At 46.4% G+C, this 7160-nt stretch overlaps 2 pseudogenes; both read left to right on the forward strand.

Moving 5' to 3' along the window:
- The first annotated feature begins 4180 nt into the window (after positions 1 to 4180).
- LOC119446972 (U5 spliceosomal RNA) lies at positions 4181 to 4309 on the forward strand (annotated as a pseudogene).
- A 2107-nt stretch (positions 4310 to 6416) lies between these two features.
- Positions 6417 to 6544, forward strand: LOC119446983 (U5 spliceosomal RNA; annotated as a pseudogene).
- The last annotated feature ends 616 nt before the right edge of the window (positions 6545 to 7160 follow it).

The raw sequence follows: 7160 nt of genomic DNA on the forward strand, positions 1-7160 counted from the left end.
TTTTATTTATTATTATTACTGCTGCGGACACATGCCCCCCGCATCCCCCCCTCTCCCCCCTCCCAAGCATGGAGGGCAAGAAATATACCTACAGTGAAAACAAGCTAACCATGAACAATGATGCACCAATGAAAAAAGCCGGCAGATCCCACGCCCTGTGGGAATCGATGTTATGCGACGCAGTGTGCGGCGGGGAGCCTACCAAGTTAACGAAACAACCATGAGAGCACCAAGACGTAGGTGGCTCTTTCATGAGCTATATGACACGCATGTCACGATATTCATATCATGATTCCTCAGGAGTTCCTTTAGCTACACCTAAGAGACCTTAGGGCGAAAGCCTTAGTCATACTCGTGACTGACTTCTACCACCATCCTTTAGTGTTTCCTTCACTTAGTACCCGCGTCCGAACCCATTTCAGTGTTTTTCAGTGTTAATGATTTTTTCGCCGAGTCATTGACGTTTATTTCTTAGTCATGCTCATGACTATGACTTTTACCACCATCCTTTAGTGTTTCTTTCACTTACTACCGACGTCGGAATCCATTCCAGTGGTTTTTGAGTGTTAATCTTTTTTCCCTAAGTCATTGTCATTTTGCCTAGTCATGCTCATGACTATGACTTCTACTAGCATCCTTTAGTGTTTGCTTCCCTTAGTACCCACGTCCGAACCCATTTCAGTAGTTTTTGAGTGGTATACTTTGTTTGCTGAGTCATTGTCATTTTGCTGAGTCATGCTCATGACTATGACTTCTACTAGCATCCTTTAGTGTTTGCTTCCCTTAGTACCCACGTCCGAACCCATTTCAGTAGTTTTTGAGTGGTATACTTTGTTTGCTGAGTCATTGTCATTTTGCTGAGTCATGCTCATGACTATGACTTCTACCAGCATCCTGTAGTGTTTCCTTCACTTAGTACCCACGTCCGAACTCATTTCAATGGCTTTTGAGTGTTAATATTTTTTCGCTGAGTCATTGTCATTTTTGCTGAGCAATCCTCATGACTACGATTTCTACCATCGTCCTTTAGCGTTCCCTTCACTTACCCCCGTATTCAGAAACGCAACTTCGCTTCAAGTCAGTGCTTGACTTGATTTAAATGACGCCTATTGTGAGCGCGCCGGAGCAAACGCAATGAGCGTCCTGGGCATGTTCACGCCAGGCGTCCTTTAAATCAAGTCGGGTATGAGCTTCAAGCTAAGTTGCATTTCTGAATACGGTGGTTAGTGCCCACGTCCGAACCCATTCCAGTTGTTTTTGAGTGTTAATCTTTTTTCGCTTAGTCATTGCCATTTTCCTGAGTCATGCTCATGACTGTTACTTTTACCAGCATCATGTAGTGTTTCCTTCACTTAGTACCCACGTCCCAACCCATTTGAGTGGTTTTTGAGTGTTAACCTTTTTCGCTGGGTCATCGTCATGACCTACATGACACGTATGTCATGATATTCATGTCATGGCATATCATTTGTGTTTATCATACACCCCTGTCATAGTATGCCAATTTTGGTACATACGAAGTTAACAAACGACCATTATAGCACAAAGTCGTAGGCGGCTAGATAGATAGATACGGTCAAAGTAGCAAATTTTCGCCAAGAAATGGTTCGCATTTAAAACCAAAAATTATTATTGCGAGATTAGGACCTAGATCCAATTAAACAATGGCATTCTGGTACAGCATGGGGGGAAAAGAAAACACTTTCACATCACGTGGGAGTGTGCAGAACACGGAGAAGAACACGAAACAAACGGCACATGGAACGAATAGGAGGCGCTGCTGTCTAGCCCGGCCTAGGGAACCTACATGCAAGCGCCGTTTTAAAACGGCGTTGCATGTAGGCTCCCTAGCCCGGCCCTGGCAGATCAGCTACGACTGATCCAACGAGCTGAGCTGATGGCTCGTGCTATAGTGGGGCCTTGGAATAGGGGCGCCACCCTACTGGACAAACTCCATCTTTAACCCCCCCCCCTACCCCCTCCTGGGACTGGGGTAGGAGCCTGTCCGGTTTCTGAATATAATAAAGTTTGACTACTACTACTACTACTACTACTACTACTACTACTACTACTACTACTACTACTACTACTATACTATTGTATGTTTTTGATTCGTGCATGAAACGGTGTTGGCACGTCCCGACTACGATGGCGAGTGGGTCTATAATCGATAACTGTGACGAATATGGAAATGGGTAAAGGGATTATATCATCATCATCATCATCATCATCATCAGCCTATATTTATGTCCACTGCAGGACGAAGGCCTCTCCCTGCGATCTCCAATTACAAGGGATTATATATGTTGGCTCAAAGTAGGCTTTAGGAATTCAGGTCCCTGTCTCTTCTAAGCGTGAGTGATTGAACGTCATTAATTTCTGTCATTTCGCTCGAAGAACAAGATTTTGATATTTTGTTGAATATACAACAGGTTTTCTCTGGCCTCTGTGTTCTGCTCATCTTCTTCATTCCAGCTCATGCAGACAGAGGTGAGCACGGTTGCAACGCCCGGTTCACTACCCTGCACTGGGAGAGTAGGGATATAGGAAAGGGAAGAAAGGCTTACCGTAACACTTTGCAGTCCAGATGGTTAACATCCTGGGCGAAAGGAAAATGGGAGGGAGCGTCACGCGATAATCTTGAAGCCTAGTCGTAATTGAAAATTTCGCATGTCCCACGCACTCTGGGAATCAATTTTATGTGAAGCAATCGCAGCTAGCTGCGGCTATCTAGGGTCGTTTAGGTTTCCGCAGAGTGTTACCGGGTGGACCGATAGTAAGCCGAGCAGTTGTGTCGAGCATGTATGTCGACAGCAGCAAGACGACGACGCTGACGACAATCGCATGACGGAGATTGCATGATTTCTCCAATCCATCCATTCCTTGGCCAATCCCTCATCGTGGGTAGGAGCCACAGACATGATAGGCAACAACAACTACTCCGCGGTCGTTTGACGCGAGTTAAAGACACGCCGAATGATGGGTTATTCACTATTGAACTATTAAGGCGAAAGCCTTAGGTGTCTATGTTGGCGCTGCCCTTGGCGTACGCTTGGCGGTGACCCTGGCGAAACTGCGCAGTGACGAAAAATGGCCGACGCCGCAGAAAATGCTCGGATTGACGTCACATTTCTCAGGGAGGTTTCCCGTAAACAAAGTAAATTAGTGGCCTTGAAAAAAAATTGTTACGTTTCGGTCTGGGTGGGAATCGAATCCGGGCTGGGACGGTTGCAACGCCCGGTTGGCTACCCTGCACTGGGAGAGGAGGAGCACAGCAGCCCGAAGCACAGCAGCCCGATCCTTTCTACCCATTGTCTATACTCGCGGACAACTTTCTGCGGCAATGTAGGGAAAGCTACGGAGGCAAAGTGTGCACAAGTGCATGGAGGAGGAGGAGGGAAAACTTTATTTTCGTCAGACGCAGAGTTATTTAAATTACTGGGTTTCTTCTGCTAGGCGGCGTGAGCATGAGCGCGCTTCTCAAAAGAGTTCCGCGTTTTAATCCACGGAAGTTGAGGCTGGGCAGAGAAAACATAAACACCTTACTAGCAACAGTTAAATAAGACAAAACACACCACTGAGTGTAAAGTTTACTTACTTTTGCGGCCTTTCCCTTCCGCGTCTGTGCAAACGCGAAACCGTCGCACGTAGAACCTGCGTCGATTCAGCGTGTTCCGAGCAACCAAAAGCACTGTCAAACGCTGCCGGACTACTAGGCGTGGTAACACACGTGCAGCAGCCACGCGCCCATAGCTTCCCCTTCATTGCCACAGGAATTTGTCCGTGAGTATAATAATGCCACGCTTAGAAATTGCCACATTACACCAAGCAGGTTGAAAAGAAATGTTTTTTCAATCTCCTTGCATAACACACTCAACAGCTTTCTACCAAGGTTTAAAAACTATTTTCGTTGCACTCTAGCATTGCCAGCACTGCGCCGAGGTCCTGGTACATGGTGATGTTAAACACTTTCTGCAATACTACGCTCTGAAAACGAATGATTTAATAACGCTCAAATAAAGGTCTTGTAGGCAGACGTTGCTTGTCACCTGATCTAAATAATTATATGTAATGTAATATGCAAAATTAATTATTAACGATGAAATGACAGCTAAAAAGTTGATAAAATCCGAGGGTCCACTCTATTACGGCAGTGCTAAGCCCAGTGCTTTACTCATCATCGCTCAGGTCCCTCCTCAGCACCCACACGTATTAACCTTTCGCCTTTTACTAAAGGTTACCGTGGGGAGGGACACTCCAATGAGCCTATAGGCCAAATTTTTGCAAGGCCCTACCTTATTGGGTGGGGCCTGCGATTAGAAACCAAAATCAGAACCAATTCTCAGGTGCTGAATGGGCTACTTCACACGTTGGCGAGAGTTGTGAAAGTATTGACCCATCTCTCATTAAGAGGTCGCGAATATAATGTAACAGCGCAGATCTCTGGGTGGATTGTCGAACGCAACGTTCAGACCGCTAGCTGCCACGAAGAAGGAATATGAAAAACTTAACGTGATGCACGTGGCCACGCGTTTCCATGCGCTTCTTTGGCACAGTAGAAGCATGCGTGTGAACATTCTATATAGCATTTTAGGCGGACTTCACCTACACTTTGCTTACTGGAGGTGAAAGTTGACGTGTCCATGAAATGGCAAGTTTTCATGAGACACCAGGTACATAAAAGCCACTTAAATATTCCGGAAGCATTCGGCAATTCTATTACATTGACAATCATCGTCTGTGGTTTCTGTACAATTTCCACAGCGAAGCTTTTACTTATAGTTGGTCGGCATTTTTCGTGTCCGGCGTCCGTGGGCGAAAAAGTGGGCCGGTACCGGAGGTAGTGCAATACCGGGCCGACCCGAGGCGGATTTGAAGCAGGCTTTAAGCTGCCGCGGCGACGGCAGCTTGCGACGTGGGGAGTGACGTCACTAGCCTTTCGTATATAAAATAACCAGCCTGGCAACTGATTTCATTGTTGCTGCAGCACCGCTGTGTGCGGTGGCGTGCTGTCAAAATTACCATTACTCCAATTATCACCATTACTCTAAATTATCATTACTCTAAAGCAATAAAGCGCTGCATACCCGCCTCAGCACTATGTAAAATTTCCAAAGCTTTGCGCTGGCCTCACTCGCACACAGGGTACCCTCATTCGCCTGGAAAAAACACACTGCTCAATCCTGCGCGCATACACCTCCTTCGTGGCCTCCTCACAGATGAGCCTCCGCTCTGCCGACATTGTGGATTCCACGGCACGTTCTCTGGGGCTGCTTTCCTTCTCCCACTCCCCTGCCATACCACACTGAACTCACCCCAATACGACCGCCGAGTGGCTGACTCGGACAGCCAGCCTACAAGACCGAACGTACCTCGTGGACTATGTCAGCCCAGCGCTGAACTACGCCGCCAGTGAGACCGTAGATTAAGGGTTTTCGACTCCCTTACCACAACGACAATTAGGTACTCTATCTCTCTCAGCATCAGCCATATTTGCTACGGAACTCACTTGCGAAGATCGGCCATCAGCACGACGGCGTGACGACGACTGTATGATGTCGACGGAATGACGTCGATGGAACGAGGAAGCTGGTCTGACGACCACGCGATGACGATTCTGAAATGATGACGATAGTATGACGATGACGGCATGACGAGAGTATGATGACGAAGATAGAATGACGACGATGGAAAGACCACGACGTCATCACGACCACGAACACATACCTAATGGCCTAAGCTGGTAAACTAGATAGATAGATAGATAGATAGATAGATAGATAGATAGATAGATAGATAGATAGATAGATAGATAGATAGATAGATAGATAGATAGATAGATAGATAGATAGATAGATAGATAGATAGATAGATAGATAGATAGATAGATAGATAGATAGATAGATAGATAGATAGATAGATAGATAGATAGATAGATAGATAGATAGATAGACTTATGATGGCTAAAGCAGGCGAATAATCTTAAATTATATGTCCTACTGTTCTCATACACGGCTCCCTAAGCACAGCAGCCCGAAGCACCACTGCCGGATGCTTTCTACCCATTGTCTAATAAACGCACGCTTAGAAATCGCCACATAACACACTGACCAGCTTTCTACCAAGGTTTAAAAACTGCTTTCGTTGCGCGCTAGACATGCCAGCACTGCTCCGGGGTCCTGGTACATGGTGCCGCTAAACACTTTCTCCAATACTACGCTCTAAAATCTAATGATCTAATAAAGCTCAAATAAAGGCCTTGTAGACAAAAGTTACTTCTGTCGGCTGGTATAAATAATTATCTATAATAAAATGTACAAAATTAATTCCTAACGTCAAAACTACGGCTAAAAACTTGTTAAAGTGCGAGGGTCTGCTCTAGTGCGGCCCTGCTAAGCCCAGTGTTTTACTCATCATCGCTCAGGTCTCTCCTCAGCAGCCACACGCATTAACCTTTCGCCTTTTACTAAAGGTTACCGCGGGGAGGGACACTCCAATGAGCCTATAGGCCAATTTTTGCAAGGCCCTACCTGATTGGGTGGGGCCTACTCAGTGAAACCAAAATCAGATCCAGATCTACGGTGCTACATCGCACGCTGGAGGCAGCTGTAGATCTAGGAAACATGCCAGGGGGGATAGTCTAACACAGCGTTCAGAGCGCTAGTTGCCACGAGGAAGGAATATTAAAAACTAACGTGATGCACGTGCCACGCGTTTCAAAGTGCTTCTTTGGTACGATAGAAGTATGCGTGTCATTGTGACCTCATGGTTACAGCATTTCCACATGGCATTTTGGGAGGACTTCACCAACACTTGACTCACTGCAGGCGAAAAATCGAGGTGTGCACGAAATCGCAAGTTTTCAAGAGACACCAGGTACATATAAAAGCCACTCTAATAAAAAGCAAATAGCTTTCAGTGGAAGCATACGGTGAATTCGCTTACATGGGCAATCATCGTCAGGGGTTTTTCTGTACAAACTTTGCAGCGAAGCTGTTAGCTTCTAGTTGGTCGGCATTTTTCGTGTCCGGCGTGCGTGGGCAAAAATGTGGGCCGATACCGGAGGTATACCAATACCGGGCCGGCCCGCAGGCTTCAAGCTGCCGCGGCGACGGCAGCTTGCGACGTGGGGAGTGACGTCACTAGAGTTTCATACATAA

This window comes from Dermacentor silvarum, chromosome 3, assembly GCF_013339745.2.
Source record: "Dermacentor silvarum isolate Dsil-2018 chromosome 3, BIME_Dsil_1.4, whole genome shotgun sequence".
Taxonomy (NCBI): Eukaryota; Metazoa; Arthropoda; class Arachnida; order Ixodida; family Ixodidae; genus Dermacentor; species Dermacentor silvarum.